The following is a 22194-nucleotide window of genomic DNA, read 5'->3' as shown; positions in this document are numbered from 1 at the left end:
TTACATCACAATTACCCTCTGTCTCTTCATAATGATTAGTCTAATTACAATGTTCCAGGTTTTCATCACAATGATTCACCATCACATAACATCTGTTCACTGGCTCATCAGCATGTTCCCCTCTCATTTCATAAAGGTCTATTTTTTATTGGGTCTAACAATGTTCCACTGTCACATAATACCCATCTAGTAGTATCCCTTGTCACAATGGTCCAAACTCCTTCAAAAAGATCCCCTTCCCCATCACAATAGCCAATTGTTCCATCCTACTGCTCATTGTCCAATAACACTTGTCTCCTGTTCCATCACAAATCTATTTTCCTAACATAGTCATCACTGTCTCTTCATACTGACCCAATGTTTCATAACAAAGGTTGATGGTCCATCCATTTTTTCTCTCTCTTGGCAGTGCTCTATTGTAATCTTTCCTCTCACAGAGTTCTACTATCCTATAACAATGATCCATTTTGTCCCATCACAATGATTTACTCTTCTATCCTAATGCTCTACTGTTCCGTAATAATGATCAGTTATTCTATCCCTTATAACATGGTCCACTGTCCCACCGTGTTATTTAAATGCCTCATCAAAATGGTTCAAAGTTTCTTCATGATACCCTATGCAATAACAATGTTCTACTGTCACTTCACCATATTACAGTGTCTAAATAATGTTGGATTACTATTTCTTTACAATGTTTCACTATTGCATGCCAACTATCCATTGTCCAATCATAAAACACCCTTGACCCACCACTAATTACTACCGTCACTGATTTTCATTGTACTACCATATTTGTCCATTCTGTCATCAAAGCATACCATGGTCACATCACAATTATCCCTTGTCTAATAAGGATTGTCTGCTCTCCCAGCAAAATGATCTACTTTCCAATCACAATGACTCATTGTCACATCTTAATGGTCTACTGTTCATTCACAAAGATTTACTTTAAAGTTACAATGGTTTCCTATCTCATTATATTGTTACACTGTTCCATTACAATGCCTCACTGTTTCATCACAATAGTTCACTATTGCCTACTATGATTTACTAACTGTTCTAATATCCATTGTTATATCTCTATCATCTACTGTTACATAACAATGGTCCATTGTTCAGTCACAATATTTACTGTCCAATAACAATAGTATACTCTTCCATCACAATGTTTCATTGATCATCACTAAAATTCATACTCATATCACAATATCTATTACTTTTTATATTTTCTGATCATAACAATAGTATGTTGTCCATTACAATGATCTACTGCCCCACCAAAGTCTCCTCTGCCCCATCAAAATAGTTTAGCCAGTGATTCACACAGTCTCATCACAGTGACTCACTGTCCCATCACAGTGGTACACAGATCAGAATGTTCCATTCTGCCATAACACTGGACCAATGTTTTATACTTTACCACAGTGATGCACTGTCCCCTCACAATGATTCGTTATCACGTAGTAATCACTCATTTATATTATAACACTCCACTGTGACACAATAATGGTCTAATATCCTATCCTATTCCTTATCATAATTGTCCACTGACCCATTAAACTATTCAACTATTCTACCACAATAACAAAGTGTTCCATTAGAATGCTATACTGTTCTAAACTTTCTTACCATGGTCAACTATCACATGAAAAGTGTTCACTGTCAAATCACAATGCTTCTTTGTCTTATCACATTGTTCATGGTCAAATAACAGAAATTCAGTATCCTCATGATTTTATTTTCAAATCACAGTGGTCTACTGTTTAATTCTCTTGCAAAATGGTCTACTCTTCCATCAGCATATTTTACTGTAATGTCAAAATGACCCATGGTCTCATCATATTCATTCACTTTTCCACCACAATGTTCTATCTTACCACCATGTTTCTGTACCCAATCATAATGTGAAAATATTTCATCAAAATGATGTCCTCTTTAGTTGCCCTGGTACACTGTCTCATAGCAATGGTGTTTTCTTCCTTCATAGCAATTGAAGTTCTAATCACAATAGTACTACTATTTCATCACATTAATGCACTATCCAAACACAATGGTCCAACCTTACATCACGAATGTCTAGTCTCCTACACTTTAACAGTGATCTACCATACCAACAGTCTGGTATAGTGTCCCATGTTATAATGATCAACTATCTATCACAATAATCTACTGTCTCATAACGGTGATTCATTGTCCTATCACAATCATCCACTTTCCATTTACAACACTCCAGTCTTCTATAATAATGGACAAATGAACAATCTACTACCACAATGATACCATAACTCTTTATCAAAATGATACCATACACCCGCGGATCCCGGCCCGCAGCAGCTCTCTGCTCCCAGACCCGGTGAGAGAGAGACCCAACCGCCTGGTCAGGTGGGCACTCCTGAGGCTGCAGAGCGGAAGAGACCACCAACACTGCTCACCCCTGCCCACATCCCTGGCCCAAGAGGAAACTGTATAAGGCCTCTGGGCTCCCGTGGGGGAGGGCCCAGGAGCGGCAGGACCCCTGCACCTGAGACACCGCCGGAACCTGAAAGAAACAGACCGGATAAACAGTTCTCTGCACCCAAATCCCGTGGGAGGGAGAGCTAAACCTTCAGAGAGGCAGACAAGCCTGGGAAACCAGAAGAGACTGCTCCCTGCACACACATCTCGGACGCCAGAGGAAAAAGCCAAAGACCATCTGGAACCCTGGTGCACTGAAGCTCCCGGAAGGGGCGGCACAGGTCTTCCTGGTTGCTGCCGCTGCAGAGAGCCCCTGGGCAGCACCCCACGAACGAACCTGAGCCTCGGGACCACAGGTAAGACCAAAATTTCTGCTGCACGAAAGCTGCCTGGTGAGCTTGGGACACACGGAAGCAGAATTTCTCTAGGACCGGGCACGTTCTGTGTTTAGCTGAAGTCCCACACCCGCGGATCCCGGCCCGCAGCAGCTCTCTGCTCCCAGACCCGGTGAGAGAGAGACCCAACCGCCTGGTCAGGTGGGCACTCCTGAGGCTGCAGAGCGGAAGAGACCATCAACACTGCTCACCCCTGCCCACATCCCTGGCCCAAGAGGAAACTGTATAAGGCCTCTGGGCTCCCGTGGGGGAGGGCCCAGGAGCTGCAGGACACCTGCCTGAGACACCGCCGGAACCTGTAAGAAACAGACCGGATAAACAGTTCTCTGCACCCAAATCCCGTGGGAGGGAGAGCTAAACCTTCAGAGAGGCAGACAAGCCTGGGAAACCAGAAGAGACTGCTCCCTGCACACACATCTCAGACGCCAGAGGAAAAAGCCAAAGACCATCTGGAACCCTGGTGCACTGAAGCTCCCGGAAGGGGCGGCACAGGTCTTCCTGATTGCTGCCGCTGCAGAGAGCCCGTGGGCAGCAACCCATGAGCGAACTTGAGCCACAGGACCACAGGTAAGACCAAATTTTCTGCTGCAAGAAAGCTGCCTGGTGAACTCAAGACACAGGCCCACAGGAACAGCTGAAGACCTGTAGAGAGGAAAAACTACACGCCCGAAAGCAGAACACTCTGTCCCCATAACTGACTGAAAGAGAGGAAAACAGGTCTACAGCACCCCTGACACACAGGCTTATAGGACAGACTAGCCACTGTCAGAAATAGCAGAACAAAGTAACACTAGAGATAATCTGATGGCGAGAGGCAAGCGCAGGAACCCAAGCAACAGAAACCAAGACTACATGCCATCATCGGAGCCCAATTCTCCCACCAAAGCAAACACGGAATATCCAAACACACCAGAAAAGCAAGATCTAGTTTCAAAATCATATTTGATCATGATGCTGGAGGACTTCAAGAAAGACATGAACACACTTAGGGAAGCACAGGAAAACATTAATAAACAAGTAAAAGCCTACAGAGAGGAATCGCAAAAATCCCTGAAAGAATTCCAGGAAAACACAAACAAACAGTTGAAGGAATTAAAAATGGAAATAGAAGCAATCAAGAAAGAACACATGGAAACAACCCTGGATATAGAAAACCAAAAGAAGAGACAAGGAGCTGTAGATACAAGCTTCACCAACAGAATACAAGAGATGGAAGAGAGAATCTCAGGAGCAGAAGATTCCATAGAAATCATTGACTCAACTGTCAAAGATAATGTAAAGCGGAAAAAGCTACTGGTCCAAAACATACAGGAAATCCAGGACTCAATGAGAAGATCAAACCTAAGGATAATAGGTATAGAAGAGAGTGAAGACTCCCAGCTCAAAGGACCAGTAAATATCTTCAACAAAATCATAGAAGAAAACTTCCCTAACCTAAAAAAAGAGATACCCATAGACATACAAGAAGCCTACAGAACTCCAAATAGATTGGACCAGAAAAGAAACACCTCCCGTCACATAATTGTCAAAACACCAAACGCACAAAATAAAGAAAGAATATTAAAAGCAGTAAGGGAAAAAGGTCAAGTAACATATAAAGGGAGACCTATCAGAATCACACCAGACTTCTCGCCAGAAACTATGAAGGCCAGAAGATCCTGGACTGATGTTATACAGACCCTAAGAGAACACAAATGCCAGCCCAGGTTACTGTATCCAGCAAAACTCTCAATTAACATTGATGGAGAAACCAAGATATTCCATGACAAAACCAAATTTACACAATATCTTTCTACAAATCCAGCACTACAAAGGGTAATAAATGGTAAAGCCCAACATAAGGAGGCAAGCTATACCCTAGAAGAAGCAAGAAACTAATCGTCTTGGCAACAAAACAAAGAGAATGAAAGCACACAAACATAACCTCACTTCCAAATATGAATATAAAGGGAAACAATAATCACTATTCCTTAATATCTCTCAATATCAATGGCCTCAACTCCCCAATAAAAAGACATAGATTAACAAACTGGATACGCAACGAGGACCCTGCATTCTGCTGCCTACAGGAAACACACCTCAGAGACAAAGACCGACACTACCTCAGAGTGAAAGGCTGGAAAACAACTTTCCAAGCAAATGGTCAGAAGAAGCAAGCTGGAGTAGCCATTCTAATATCAAATAAAATCAATTTCCAACTAAAAGTCATCAAAAAAGATAAGGAAGGACACTTCATATTCATCAAAGGAAAAATCCACCAAGATGAACTCTCAATCCTAAATATCTATGCCCCAAATACAAGGGCACCTACATACGTAAAAGAAACCTTACTAAAGCTCAAAACACACATTGTACCTCACACAATAATAGTGGGAGATTTCAACACCCCACTCTCATCAATGGACAGATCATGGAAACAGAAATTAAACAGTGATGTCGACAGACTAAGAGAAGTCATGAGCCAAATGGGCTTAACGGATATTTATAGAACATTCTATCCTAAAGCAAAAGGATATACCTTCTTCTCAGCTCCTCATGGTACTTTCTCCAAAATTGACCATATAATTGGTCAAAAAACGGGCCTCAACAGGTACAGAAAGATAGAAATAATCCCATGCGTGCTATCGGACCACCACGGCCTAAAACTGGTCTTCAATAACAATAAGGGAAGAATGCCCACATATACGTGGAAATTGAACAATGCTCTACTCAATGATAACCTGGTCAAGGAAGAAATAAAGAAAGAAATTAAAAACTTTTTAGAATTTAATGAAAATGAAGATACAACATACTCAAACTTATGGGACACAATGAAAGCTGTGCTAAGAGGAAAACTCAGCGCTGAGTGCCTGCAGAAAGAAACAGGAAAGAGCATATGTCAGCAGCTTGACAGCACACCTAAAAGCTCTAGAACAAAAAGAAGCAAATACACCCAGGAGGAGTAGAAGGCAGGAAATAATCAAACTCAGAGCTGAAATCAACCAAGTAGAAACAAAAAGGACCATAGAAAGAATCAACAGAACCAAAAGTTGGTTCTTTGAGAAAATCAACAAGATAGATAAACCCTTAGCCAGACTAACGAGAGGACACAGAGAGTGTGTCCAAATTAACAAAATCAGAAATGAAAAGGGAGACATAACTACAGATTCGGAGGAAATTCAAAAAATATCAGATCTTACTATAAAAACCTATATTCAACAAAATTTGAAAATCTTCAGGAAATGGACAATTTCCTAGACAGATACCAGGTATCGAAGTTAAATCAGGAACAGATAAACCAGTTAAACAACCCCATAACTCCTAAGGAAATAGAAGCAGTCATTAAAGGTCTCCCAAACAAAAAGAGCCCAGGTCCAGACGGGTTTAGTGCAGAATTCTATCAAACCTTCATAGAAGACCTCATACCAATATTATCCAAACTATTCCACAAAATTGAAACAGATGGAGCCCTACCGAATTCCTTCTACGAAGCCACAATTACTCTTATACCTAAACCACACAAAGACACAACAAAGAAAGAGAACTTCAGACCAATTTCCCTTATGAATATCGACGCAAAAATACTCAATAAAATTCTGGCAAACCGAATTCAAGAGCACATCAAAACAATCATCCACCATGATCAAGTAGGCTTCATCCCAGGCATGCAGGGATGGTTTAATATACGGAAAACCATCAACGTGATCCATTATATAAACAAACTGAAAGAACAGAACCACATGATCATTTCATTAGATGCTGAGAAAGCATTTGACAAAATTCAACACCCCTTCATGATAAAAGTCCTGGAAAGAATAGGAATTCAAGGCCCATACCTAAACATAGTAAAAGCCATATACAGCAAACCAGTTGCTAACATTAAACTAAATGGAGAGAAACTTGAAGCAATCCCACTAAAATCAGGGACTAGACAAGGCTGCCCACTCTCTCCCTACTTATTCAATATAGTTCTTGAAGTTCTAGCCAGAGCAATCAGACAACAAAAGGAGATCAAGGGGATACAGATCGGAAAAGAAGAGGTCAAAATATCACTATTTGCAGATGACATGATAGTATATTTAAGTGATCCCAAAAGTTCCACCAGAGAACTACTAAAGCTGATAAACAACTTCAGCAAAGTGGCTGGGTATAAAATTAACTCAAATAAATCAGTTGCCTTCCTCTATACAAAAGAGAAACAAGCCGAGAAAGAAATTAGGGAAACGACACCCTTCATAATAGACCCAAATAATATAAAGTACCTCGGTGTGACTTTAACCAAGCAAGTAAAAGATCTGTACAATAAGAACTTCAAGACACTGAGGAAAGAAATTGAAGAAGACCTCAGAAGATGGAAAGATCTCCCATGCTCATGGATTGGCAGGATTAATATGGTAAAAATGGCCATTTTACCAAAAGCAATCTACAGATTCAATGCAATCCCCATCAAAATACCAATCCAATTCTTCAAAGAGTTAGACAGAACAATTTGCAAATTCATCTGGAATAACAAAAAACCCAGGATAGCTAAAGCTATCCTCAACAATAAAAGGACTTCAGGGGGAATCACTATCCCTGAACTCAAGCAGTATTACAGAGCAATAGTGATAAAAACTGCATGGTATTGGTACAGAGACAGACAGATAGACCAATGGAATAGAATTGAAGACCCAGAAATGAACCCACACACCTATGGTCACTTGATTTTTGACAAAGGAGCCAAAACCATCCAATGGAAAAAAGATAGTATTTTCAGCAAATGGTGCTGGTTCAACTGGAGGGCAACATGTAGAAGAATGCAGATCGATCCATGCTTATCACCCTGTACAAAGCTTAAGTCCAAGTGGATCAAGGACCTCCACATCAAACCAGACACACTCAAACTAATAGAAGAAAAACTAGGGAAGCATCTGGAACACATGGGCACTGGAAAAAATTTCCTGAACAAAACACCAATGGCTTATGCTCTAAGATCAAGAATCGACAAATGGGATCTCATAAAACTGCAAAGCTTCTGTAAGGCAAAGGACACTGTGGTTAGGACAAAATGGCAACCAACAGATTGGGAAAAGATCTTTACCAATCCTACAACAGATAGAGGCCTTATTTCCAAAATATACAAAGAACTCAAGAAGTTAGACCGCAGGGAAACAAATAACCCTATTAAAAAATGGGGTTCAGAGCTAAACAAAGAATTCACAGCTGAGGAATGCCGAATGGCTGAGAAACACCTAAAGAAATGTTCAACATCTTTAGTCATAAGGGAAATGCAAATCAAAACAACCCTGAGATTTCACCTCACACCAGTGCGATTGGCTAAGATCAAAAACTCAGGTGACAGCAGATGCTGGCGAGGATGTGGAGAAAGAGGAACACTCCTCCATTGTTGGTGGGATTGCAGACTGGTAAAACCATTCTGGAAATCAGTCTGGAGGTTCCTCAGAAAATTGGACATTGAACTGCCTAATGATCCAGCTATACCTCTCTTGGGCATATACCCAAAAGATGCCTCAACATATAAAAGAGACACGTGCTCCACTATGTTCATCGCAGCCTTATTTATAATAGCCAGAAGCTGGAAAGAACCCAGATGCCCTTCAACAGAGGAATGGATACAGAAAATGTGGTACATCTACACAATGGAATATTACTCAGCTATCAAAAACAACGAGTTTATGAAATTCGTAGGCAAATGGTTGGAACTGGAAAATATCATCCTGAGTGAGCTAACCCAATCACAGAAAGACATACATGGTATGCACTCATTGATAAGTGGCTATTAGCCCAAATGCTTGAATTACCCTAGATCCCTAGAACAAACGAAACTCAAGACGGATGATCAAAATGTGAATGCTTCACTCCTTCTTTAAATGAGGAAAAAGAATACCCTTGGCAGGGAAGGGAGAGGCAAAGATTAAAACAGAGACTGAAGGAACACCCATTCAGAGCCTGCCCCACATGTGGCCCATACATATACAGCCACCCAATTAGACAAGATGGATGAAGCAAAGAAGTGCAGACCGACAGGAGCCGGATGTAGATCGCTCCTGAGAGACACAGCCAGAATACAGCAAATATAGAGGCGAATGCCAGCAGCAAACCACTGAACTGAGAATAGGTCCCCTATTGAAGGAATCAGAGAAAGAACTGGAAGAGCTTGAAGGTGCTCGAGACCCCAAAAGTACAACAATGCCAAGCAACCAGAGCTTCCAGGGACTAAGCCACTACCTAAAGTCTATACATGGACTGACCCTGGACTCTGACCCCATAGGTAGCAATGAATATCCTAGTAAGAGCACCAGTGGAAGGGGAAGCCCTGGGTCCTGCTAAGACTGAACCCACAGTGAACTAGTCTATGGGGGGAGGGTGGCAATGGGGGGAGGGTTGGGAGGGGAACACCCATAAGGAAGGGGAGGGGGGAGGGGGATGTTTGCCCGGAAACCGGGAAAGGGAATAACACTCGAAATGTATATAAGAAATACTCAAGTTAATAAAAAAAAAAAAAGAAATACTCAAGTTAATAAAAAAATAAATAAATAAATAAATAAATAACCAAAAAAAAATGATACCATAACAATGATTTGGTGTAGTGCCACAGTTATGGGTTGTAAAATAATAATGCTTCAAAGCACCATCCCTTACAACAATGGTCTAGTTCTTGAATAATACTATTCCACCCTCCTATCAAAATGATCTACTTTTTAACCATATGGCTCACTACCATATGTAAGTGGTTCGATTTTCTACTCTATATTTCATAGTTTATTCTACCATCATACTGGCTCATTGACCTACTATGGCCCACTGACCCATCAGAATATTCTTTTTCCTACCACAGTAAGCCATAACAATGATTCATTTTCCAATTGCTATATTCTCTTGTTTCCTCATAGTGGTTCATTCTTTTACTCCGCCTAAGAACAATCAACTTTTCCTTCTCAATGATACAATGGGTTACCACAATGTTCAACTATCCTATCCACTAATCACAATTATTTCTTGTTAAAATGATTCACAATGTTCTCTGCCTTCTCACAATAATTCAATGTTTTATTCCTTATCAAAATTGTCCAGAGAAACACCACAATTGTCTAATTTTGTATCATAACAAGTTACTATTCAACTTTGATGATTCACAGTCCTCTCATGATAATCCATAATCCCATCACAATATTCCACTGTCCCATCACAATGGCTCATTGATTTTCACAATATTCTGTGTGTGCTATTGCAATGACCCATTGCCCCAATCACAGTAGTAAAATGCCATATCTCCTATCACAGGCATCTACTGTCCTTTTAAAATGATTCATTTCCTCATCACAATTGTTCTGTTCTCTCTCAAAGACCCATTGCATAATAACTGCCCTATCACATATAACAGTGTTCAAAGGCCCCACCTTAATCATTGACAGTCATTTAATAGTGACACATTGTAACATCTCACAGCATAACTTTTACCTTATAAAGTTCTAAAGTATGTTGCAATGACCTACCATACTCTAAGTATGTTTTACTATCCCATTACAATTGTTTGCTGTCAGATCATAACATTTCCCTATAACAGTATTCCATTGTTCTATTCCTTCTGACAATAGTTCATTTTCCTATAACAAAATCTCACTTTTCCATCATATCTCATTTCAGTGGTAAGCTGTACTATGCCTTTTCAAAATGGTCTATTGTCCTAAAACAACAATCTAATATTCCATCAAAACAATTCATTCTTACAATATTGGTTGTTTATCTCATCATAATTATTGGATTTCCTATCATATTATTTTACTATTTTTATCATCTTCCCATGACATTATTTCACTGTTTTCATTGCAACAGTCCAAAGTCCTGTACCCTATAACAGTGGTCTGTTCATTACAACAGTTCACAATGATATACCACAAGATCACTGTCCCATCAAAATGTTTTGCTTCCCAATTACAATAGTTCTGTCTTTCATGACAGTGATCCACTTCCTCATAACAAAGACCATACGTATCATGATAATCACTTACTTCCTATCACAATGTTTTACAATCTCATTATTATGTTTCAGTCACTCTTCACAATGGTGTTTTATCTTATCAAAAATCTCCACTGTTCTTTTTTTTTATCACAAGGTTTAGTGTAGCCTTCACAGATCCACTACCTCATCATTTGGTGTAAGTGTTACAGCCTATGGCAATGTTCAACTGTCCCAACCTACAATGACTTAATGTAACACCTCATTCAGTCACTTCTCCTTATAATTCTCTAATGTCCATTATTACAAATGACACATTAAAGTATTGCACTATCTTATCACTATGGCTTACTGTTCAATTCCAATATCCCATTGCAACGTTCCAGTATCTTACTGTTTTTTGTTTTTTGATCTTTATTAACTTGAGTATTTCTTATTTACATTTCGATTGTTATTCCTCTTCCCGGTTTTCGGGCCAACATCCACCTCACCCCTCCCCCTCCCCCTCTATATCAGCTTCCTTTCCCCATCCTCCCCCCATTATCACCCTCCCCCCAACATTCTCATTCACTGGGGGGTTCAGTCTTGGCAGGACCAATGGCTGAGAAGCACCTAAAGAAATGTTCAATATCTTTAGTCATAAGGGAAATGCAAATCAAAACAACCCTGAGATTTCACTTCACACCAGTCTGAATGGCTAAGATCAAAAACTCAGGTGACAGCAAATGCTGGCAAGGATGTGGAGAAAGAGGAACACTCCTCCATTGTTGTGGGATTGCAGACTGGTACAACCATTCTGGAAATCAGTCTCAGAAAATTGGACATTGAACTGCCTGAGGATCCAGCTATACCTCTCTTGGGCATATACCCAAAAGATGTCCCAACATATAACAAAGACACGTGCTCCACTATGTTCATAGCAGCCTTATTTATAATAGCCAGAAGCTGGAAGAACCCAAATGCCCTTCAACAGAGGAATGGATACAGAAAATGTGGTACATCTACACAATGGAATATTACTCAGCTATCAGAAACAATAACTTTATGAAATTCATAGGCAAATGGTTGGAACTGGAAAATATCATCCTGAGTGAGGTAATCCAGTCACAGAAAAACACACATGGTATGCATTCATTGATCAGTATCTTACTGCTTTATTCCCTTTCACAGTCATCTACTGTCCTATCACAAAAGTCCAGTGTCCCATCAAAATGATCCATTTTCTGACACCCATGATTCATTTTCCTGTGACAATTCACCATTTTCCCTCTAATTATGTCATATATTATCCCCTATCACCAGGGTCCAAGTTCATATGCCTTCTAACAAGGATCAACCGTACCATTTGGCTGATATATTGTAGCTTTACAATGTTTTGCCTTCCCTTCACAGTATTCCATTCTTCCACCAGAATGGCCTACTGTCACATCACAATGTTCATTATACCATAACAATGATCCATGGCCCCAAAATGCTCCACTCTCTTATCAGAATGTTCAAAGCAACACCACAAAGATTCATGGATTAATCACAAAAAGCAACGGGTGAATCATGATCGACAACTGTCTCTTTGCAATTTATGACTGAGACATCATAGTTTTCTACTGTCAAATTACAATGATCCACTGTTAATCCTTATGACCCACTGTCTTATCATAATGTTCCACTGCGCCATAACAGTGGTTAACTATCTTATAATAATGGTTCATTGATCCATTACTATATTGTCCTGCTTAGTTTTGGTGGTCTATTGTCTTATTCCACCTAACAATGATTGAGTATCTCATAATAATCATAAATTGTTCTATTGTTTATCACAACTATTCGCTGCCAAATCAAAATGATTCAATTCTCAATCACCATGGGGAATTTTCCTATCAAAATGTTCAATATCCAATCACAATAAAATCCTTTCCCACCAAAATTATCTACTGTCTGATCACAATGTCCCATTGTCTCATCAAAACTTTCACAGTCCAATAATAATGTCCCACTAACCCATCACAATGACCACTGTTCTATCAAAGTGTTCCATTGTCCCACAAAATGTTTCAAAGGCCTATTACAATGGTCCACTGTCCTATCATTATCTACTGTTCTATCACCAAGATTCATTGTTCTATCATAATAATCTATTGTTTCATTACAGTGTTACATGGTCTCATCACAATGCTTCACTATCCCATTAAAAGGTCAACTGTCCCATAAAAATGATTCACTGTAGCATCACAATGAATTACTGTCTCAACATAATTCTCCATGAAACCATCACAATGACCTATTAAAATGATGACCAAAATGTTTTACTGTCCTACCTGAATGGCTTAATAATCCCATCACGAAGATTCATAAGCTCATCAGAATTGTCTACCATCCAATCACAATGGCTCACTGTCCCATCATTATTGTTCACTGTCACATGACAATTTTCCACTGCCCCATCAAAATAACTCACTGTTCCATCACAATTCACTGTTCTAACACAATGGTCCATTATCTTATCACAATGGCCCACTGTCCCATCACAATGGTCTACTGTCACAAACAATGGTACATTGTACCATACTATATCACAATCATCATATTCACTTTTCCATTTTAATGACTCCATGTTCTCTCATAAGGATTAATGGTCTCATCATTTTCCTTAATCCTATCACAGTGGGACACTGTTCAATCACAATGGTCCATTCTCACATAGAATATTCTACTATAATATCACATGGACCACTGTCCTTAAATATATTTCTCTGTTTCATCAGAATGATCCATTCTCTTATTTCGTCTCACAAAATTCATCTATTCAGTCATAGTTGTTTTCTGTCCTATCATGAGTTCTCACTTTTCTATTAAATTAACCCATTGTTCGATCTTAATTATTCACTGTCTCCTCACTATGACATCTTCATTACAATGGTTCACTGTTCTATCTAAATGTTCCAAAGTTACCTATCACAATCATCAATTGTCCTATCTGAACCTTGCATAGTCATATAATGGTGAACCAACAGTTCATTGCACCATTTTCCCTTAATAATGCTTCAATGTCCTTTCCCTTTCACAATAGCCCACTGTCCCATAACAATGTCTTGCTATATAATCACAGTGTTTTTCTGTCCCAACATAAGGTCATGGTATTTCTCTATCCTAATCTCACTCACAATGACCCACTGTATTATTACAATGATATAAATTATCACAATGGTTCACTGTTCTGTCACAATGGACTACAGTTCTATCACAATGGTGTAGTTTTCCATCACAGTGCTTCATTGTTGAATCCAATTAATCTACTCTACCATTGCAATTTTCATGCTCTCTTTGCAATAGTCTACAGTCCCATACACACCACAATGACCAGTTTTCCTTAATTATGGTTTATACTCCTATACCTTATCACATTGTTCCATTGTTCCAAGACAGTGTTCCCCTATCCTTGAGTCAAATTCCTATTGAAATAACCCATATTCCCATCACAGTCTTCACTATATAGTCATAATAGTACACTTTCTCTTCACAATGACATACTGTTTCATTAAAATGGTTCAAAATGCCCTCAAAATTCCATCATTTTATTGCAATGCTCCACTTTCCTATTACTTGTCATAAAAGGTCAAATGTCCTATATTCATGATCCACTGTCTTATATCAATGATCTATTATTGTATGATAATGGACTGTCACAGTAGTCAAGTGTAACATCACAATTATTTACTGTCTCATCAAAATCATCTACGTTCCCACCACAATTATCTACTTTTCTATAACAATGATCCACTGACCTATCACAGTATTCCACTGCCACATCACAGAAATTCATTGATAAATCACAATTGTTTACTGTTGTATCACAATTATACCCTAATGCATTACAAAGATCCACTGTTCTAGTTCAGTGCTCTGCTCTCCTATCCCAAATCACAAGGTTACACTGTCCTCACCAAATTGTTCATTATCACAACACAATATTTCTACATCCCATCTCTAGGGTCCACTGTCCTATTCCCTATCACAGTGATCTCCTGTCCTATCAAATGGTCCATTGTCTCATCAAAATGAGCCACTATTAACTGTGTCATCACAATGCTCCCTTACCATCACAATGACCCTTGTTCTACACAATGGTTCACTGATGTTTCGTAATAATTTTCTCCCATATCATATTATCCCATGATCCCATAATTATGAACCAATATTTTTTTCTTCATTTCAGTGGTACACTGTCCCATTCCACTGGTCTACTGTTCCATCACAATGTTCCCGTGCCTACAAAAATGATCTACATTCCCTATTTTGCACAATGTGGTGTAAAAATGTCCAATCATTTTCTACTGTCCCTCCAAAATGGTAAATTTCCTATCACAATGCACTGTTTTTATTCTTTTTTAAATTTTTTAATTGGATATATTTCTTTATTTAAATTTCAAATGTTACTCCCTGCTGGATTCATGCATCAGTCCATGTGCACCCTTCATGTAGTGGTTTAATCCCTGGGAGCTCTGGTTGGTTGAAAGTGTTGTTGTTATGGGGTTGCAAGCCCCTTTGGCTCCTTCAATCCTTTCTCTAATTCCCCCAATGGGGGTCCCATTCTCAGTTCAGTGGTTTGCTGCTAGCATTCACCTCCACATTTGACATGCTCTGGTTGTGTCTCTCAGAAGAGATCTATATCTGGTTCCTGTTAGCATACACTTCTTACCTAAATCAATCTTACCTAGTTTTGGTGGCTGTATATGTGGAACAGGCTCTAAATGGCCATTTCTTCAGTCTCTGCTCTAAACTTTGCCTCCACATACCCTCATTTGGATATTTTTGCTTCCCTTTTAAGAAGGAGTGAAGCATCTACATTTTGGTCATCCTTCTTCTTGAGCTTCATGTGGTCTGTGGATTGAATCGTGGGTAATTCAAGCTTTTGGGCTAATATGCACTTATCAGTGAATGTATACCATGTGTGTTTTTCTGTGATAGGGTTACCTCACTCAGGATGATATTTTCTAGTTCAGTCCATTTACCTCTGAATTTCATGAAGTCATTCTTTTTGATAGCTGAGTAGGACTCCATTGTATAGATGAATCACATTTTTTTGAATCCATTATCTGTTGAAGGGCATTTGGGTTCTTTCCGGCTTCTGGCTACTATAAATAAGGCTTCTATGAACATAGTGGAGCATGTGTCTTTGTTGTATGTTGGAACATCTTTTGGGCATATGCCCAGGAGATGTATAGATGAATCATCAGGTAGTGGAATGTCCAATTTTCTGAGGAAACTCCAGGCTGATTTCCAGAATGGTTGTACTAGTTTGCAATTCCACGAACAATGGAGGAGTGCTCTTATTCCTCCACATCCTCACCAGCATCTGCTGTCACCTGAGCTTTTTATCTTAGCCATTCTGACTGGTGTGAGGTGGAATTTGCATTTCCCTGATGACTAAGGATGATGAACATTTCTTTAGGTGCTTCTGAACCATTTGATATTTCTTAGCTGAGAATTCTTTGTTTAGCTCTGTACCCCATTTTATAGCATTATTTGGCCCTCTGGAGTCTATCTTCTTGTGTTCTTTGTATATTTTGGATATTAGCCCTCCATCAGATGTACGATTGGTAAAGATCTTTCTCTAATCTATTGGTTGCTGTTTTGTCCTAATGACAGTGTCCTTTGCCTTACAGAAGTTTTGCAGTTTTATGATGTCCTATTTGTTGATTCTTGATCTTAGAGCTTAAGCCATTGCTGTTTTGTTCAGGACATTTTCCCCAGTGCCCATGTGTTCAAGACTTTTCCTCACTTTTTCTTCTATTAGTTTGAGTGTATCTGGTTTGATGTGGAAGTTCTTGATCCACTTAAGCTTTGTACAGGGCAATAAGAATGGACTGATTTGCATTCTTCTACATGCTGACTTCCAGTTGACCTAGCACCATTTGTTGAAAATGTTGTCTTTTTTTTTCTATTGGATTGTTTTAACTCCTTTGTCAAAGATCAAGTGACCATAGGTGTGTGGGTTCATTTCTGTGAATTCAGTTCTATTCCACTGATCTATCTGCCTGTCTTTGTACCAATACCATACAGTTTTTTATCACTATTGTTCTGTAATATTGCTTGATGTCAGGGATGGTGACTCCTCCAGAAATTCTTTTATTGTTGAGTATAGTTTTCACTATCCTGGGTTTTTTGTTATTCCAAATGAGTTTTGAAATTGCTCTTTCTATCTCTATGAAGAATTCAATTGGAATTTTGATGGGAATTGCATTGAATCTGTAGATTGCTTTTGGCAAAATGGTCATTTTTACTATATTAATCCTGACAATCGATGAGCATGGGAGGTCTCTTTATCTTCTGAGATCATCTTCAATTTCTTTCTTCAGAGACATGAAGTTCTTGTCATGCAGATCTTTCACTTGCTTAGTTAAAGTCACACTGAAGCATTTTATATTATTTGTGTCTATTGTGAAGGGTGCTACTTCCCTAATTTCTTTCTCATCCTTTTTATCCTTTGAGTAGAAGAAGGCTACTGATTTGTTTGAGTTAATTTTATGTTGAAGTTGTTTATCAGATTTAGTAGTTCTGTAGTGGAACTTTTGGGGTCACTTAAGTAAACTATCAGATCTTCTGCATATAGTGATATATTGACTTCTTCCTTTCCAATTTGTTTCCCTTTGACCTCCTTTTGTTGTCTGATTGCTCTGGCTAGGATTTCGAGTACTATACTGAATAAGTAGGGGCAATGTACTCTTTGTTCTCTGGAAGTTTTTAGTGTCCCTTTATGATGTTCCTCTGCCCCATTATTTAATAGCATAATATAATCAGACATTCTAATGCATCAGATAAAGTCCTAACTAAATTTATTTTGATTGCATGCAAATCTGTTACCGTTGTCTTTTGATAATACAGTACTTTTAAATGAAAATCTACTATGAGGTGAGAAGGATTCTTCTATGTGTTACACATATATTGTAGCTAGTATAATGCAGAATTCTATCTCCCTCAATCTTCTGTTCATTCCCTGTATAGAAGAAACTAATGCTTTAATGATTTACCCAAAATGATATAAGAATATTCCATGGCAGAGAAAGATTTAGGGCTATTGTATAGATTATTTGTGACTATGGTTATATTAAAGAAAGAGTGTTTTTAATAACATCTACATAGGCTTAACTTTAGAAATCAATGAGAAAACACCATTTTCACAACCTTTATACACTAATTAATGTCACTATTTAACAAGAATTATAAAGATGTTGAAAAAGAATCATTGACTAGAACCATTGTTTTTTAATTTCAGTAATATGAAGGACTGTAAGATAAAAATTTCAAGTAGAGGTCTTTCTTGCATTCCTCTCCTCAGAGATCAGGAATTCCCTCTGGAAGAGGGGGACAAAAAATTGTAAGAGTCAGAGGGGATTGAGGACACCAGGAGCACGTGACCCACTCTATCACCTATTTATGACTCACAGAAACTGAAGAAGAAAATACAGGGCATGCACCAACTCCTCTGCTGTATGTTATGTTTGTAAGCTTGTTCATTTGTGAGATCCATAATAGTAGGAGTGGGCATTTCTCCAACTTTTGTCTGCAGTTGAATTCATTTTCTCCTGTTGCATTGCCTTGCCTTGCCCAGATATGATAGCTTTCACCTAGCCTTACTCTATATTGTTTTGTCTTGTTTGGCCATCATCTCTTCAAGGCTGGATCTTTTCTGAGGAAGGAAGAGATTGCGAGTAAACCGTGGGAGAATGGAGGTACAGGGGTACCCAGGAGGAGTAGAGGGGAAGCAAACTGTTGTTGTAATGTACTATATGAGAAAAGAATCTATGTTCAATTAAAAATAACATTTAAAAATGATACCAAAAGGCACTAGAAGTGCACTAAAACGCACATGATGACTTGAAAGATTGAAGTCCCCTTTCAGATCATGGGAAGAAACTCTTTTTTTTTTTTTTTTTTCGGAGCTGGGGACCAAACCCAGGGCCTTGCGTTTACTAGGCAAGCGCTCTACCACTGAGCTAAATCCCCAACCCCGGGAAGAAACTCTTATGGCATAGAACAAATTTGTCCCAAAACTATCTGGCAGCCCAAACCAGAGCAACTAACTTTTAATTTATTTTAACCTGGGAGAGATGAGGAAGCTGCAGAAAAAATAAAATGTTTGAAAGAACCTGGGATTGCCTTTAAAGTTTAAGACTTCATTAAACAACACTGCCATTCAAGTCGAAACAATAGGCATTTAACAAGTGTGGGCTGTTTGAAAACAGTAGTTGAAATAAGGAACTGAAATCTCTAAAACATAGGGCAAAATTCAAACACATAGAAGATATTTTTGTCCTGGAAACTAATGCTATTGTGAGTGTTCATGGCTATCAAGGAAATGTCAATACATGGCTTATCTTTAAAGAAAAACATACTAGTTCTCTTGTCAGTAGTTAACACAGAGCTGGTGCATTGAAAAACTGAAGTCCATTGTCAATTGGTGAAATGGCTTGGTGTCTTTACCAATAGTGGTGAGACTCATTAGAAACCAGTAACAACTCAAACCCAGGCCTTAGGCGGACGTGGAGCTCCTTGTGCCCCGTTTCCTTGCCCCGGTTTTTTCCTTCATGCTCTGGCAGGATGGTCCACAAGCAGATCTACTACTCAGACAAGTACTTCAACAAGCACTACGAGTACTGGCATGTCATGTTACCCAGAGAACTTTCTAAACAAGTACCCAAAACTCATCTGATGTCCGAAGAGGAATGGAGAAGACTTGGTGTTCAAAAGAATCTAGGATGGGTTCATTACATGATCCATGAGCCAGAACCACATATTCTTCTCTTTAGACAGCCTCTTCCAAAAGAACAACAAAAATGAAATACAGCTGGGATCATCTAATAATCTTTTTCAAATTTAATGTATATGTGTATATAAGGTAGTATTCAGTGAATACTTCAAAAATGTACACATCTTTTATCCATACCTGTGCATGAGCTGTATTCTTCACAGCAACAGAGCTCAGTTAAATACAACTGCAAGTAGGGTTATTTTAAGTTGTTAAAGATAATTTTTTGTAGTTTTTTCTTAATATAAATGCCTCTTTTACTTTACCTGTTTTGTTAAATAAAGTTTGTATATTGCATTAAAAAAAAGAAACCAATAACATAGATAGAAGCCATATAGAACATGCATATTTCACAGGAAGCAGTTTTCAAAATCTATATCATCCATAGTGAGGAAGTGGCTGTCTCCACCAATCATGGGTGACTTGAAGGGTTCATTACCTCATTGGAAAAAGCAGTTGAGTGTATAAAAACAGTATGGTGACTTGGTTGAAATGGGAAGCTTGGAGAAGTATTTACATTTTTGAAATCTCATAGTAAAATATTAACAGGTGAATAATTGTTTGTTATCCATAAGCAATATTACTTTTTGAGATGGAATCTACTCAGAGTGAAGATTCATGAACACTGTTTAGATCAGAACAAAGGAAGTAGGGCCTTATACCTTCACTAACCACTGATCAATTATCAGTCACCAACATTCAGGTAAACGTGTTTACCAGAAACCTCAAATGACTGAAGTCTCAGATCATTAGCATTTATAGGAATAAAACAGTGGAAATTAAAGAGTGGATGTATTTTCAGACATAATGTACACATTGAATAGTTGACATTGATATGTAATTACAAAATTTTTATAAACTCAATTAAAAAAAGTGATCTGTTTTAGGGTAACAGTCTGCAATCAAGTCTGTGGTATCTTCAAGGAATTCCTGCCAGTGGGTGTAGTCTGAGTCTCAAAAATATACACAAAAGCTGATGACAGACTTCAACATAGCCTAAGGCAGAAACAGTGAAGGTAATACTCTCTCCAAACGAGCTACATCGATCTATAGTGATTAACTGTAAAAATCTTCTTAAGGGAGACAGAGGAGACTCTTTGTCCAGTGGAAACAGAATAACTTCAATATGAGTTCCTTCCATTTCTACAAATAGAATAACTTCACTTCTCATTAAAAAATATAACACAAAAAATAACAGAAAGTAGCATCAGAGAGTTTTATATTTCAAATGGCATTAATAATATAGTATATGATATACAACCTATATAGAAAACAGCATCTTGATGACTGATGAAGTTTAGGGTGGATAGAGAAACATTATTTACTGTGTTACTGTAATATTTCAGTTAATTCTCTGAGAATTTTGTACATGTACAAAATATGCTGTGATCACATTAATTACCCTGCGAAATGTTTTAGATTTAACCTGTACTTTTCCACTCCGCATTTCACTCCATGACCAAAAAATCAAGTGAGGGAGGAAAGGATTTACTCAGCTTATACTTCCACAGTGCTGTTCATCATTAAAGGAACTCAGGACAAGAACTCAAACAGTAAACTGGTAGCAGGAACTGATGCAGAAGCCATGGAGGAGTGCTGCTAAATGGCTTATTGCCTGGCTTACTCACCCTGGTTTTTATAGAACCCCAAACCACCAGTCCAGAGAAGGGACCACCTTCAGTGGGCTGTGTCCTCCCTTAATGATCCTTAATTGAGAAAATGCCTTATGGCTGGACCTCATGGAGGCATTTCCTCACCCAAAGCCCTTCCTCTCTGATAACTCTAGCTTCTGTCCATTTGATACAAAACCATCCAGTATACCCTCCTGGGTTTGTGTTTCTGTTTGTTTTACTTTTTAATTTAATAGCCAATTAAGCTCATTTGTGGTCCATACTTTAATGAAGACTGAATTTCTATTCCCCAGAATCATCAACTGTCATATCACTTCAGCTGTAATTGCGAGCTTTGGAGTCCTTATTCTCTCTATGCTGGAATATCGATTGGCTTGTTCACCAGCAAGTTTTGTACAGACAATGGTAGCTTCTTTGAAATTATGAGTCACTGTTTATATCATCTCCAAAAATATTGTTTCACTCTGGTCTTCCTTGATCAGTAGATCTTACAAAATTTCTGCTCCTCTTGGTCATTGGTCTTAAGTGAGATGATATGATGCAGATGCTCCATTAGAACTTGAGCACTCCACAAATTCTATTCCCTTGCCTATGACTAGTGGGTTTCTAAGTGCTATATAACTTATGGATAGAGAGACACATATTTAGAGGACAGTTTGATACCATGTCCATTCAGTAAATATGCTAAAGCAAGGACTTTCTGAGTAGGAAGGAGAACCAGAAAATGGTACTAACAATCAGCAAATGGGCCTATTGTAGTTTTATCTAACACTTGTAATATGTTAATTGGATCTCCAAAATTTCAAGAGAATCCCACTAAGATGCTGAGCGTCCCTGCCCTGAGTTGGTTTTGATTGGTAAATAAAGTTGCTAATAGCTGTGCAGGGAAAAAGAGGCAGGCCTTTTAGGATTCCAGACAAGGGACCAAGGGAGGAAGAGAAGGAGATAACCACCGTGTTGGGAAAT

General features: G+C 38.6%; 1 protein-coding gene and 1 pseudogene across 3 annotated transcripts in view; one reads left to right on the top strand and one right to left on the bottom strand.

The window, feature by feature from the left end:
- The window catches only part of Grm7 (glutamate metabotropic receptor 7), an 890093-nt gene that overhangs the window by 385722 nt on the left and 482177 nt on the right, over positions 1-22194 (bottom strand).
- On the top strand, positions 19390-19712 carry LOC120102505 (cyclin-dependent kinases regulatory subunit 2-like; annotated as a pseudogene).

The sequence above is a fragment of the Rattus norvegicus genome, chromosome 4, assembly GCF_021556685.1.
Source record: "Rattus norvegicus strain SHRSP/BbbUtx chromosome 4, alternate assembly SHRSP_T2T, whole genome shotgun sequence".
NCBI lineage: Eukaryota > Metazoa > Chordata > Mammalia > Rodentia > Muridae > Rattus > Rattus norvegicus.
Note: the sequence above shows the minus strand (reverse complement) of the source record. Positions and strands in the feature narration are given on the sequence as shown.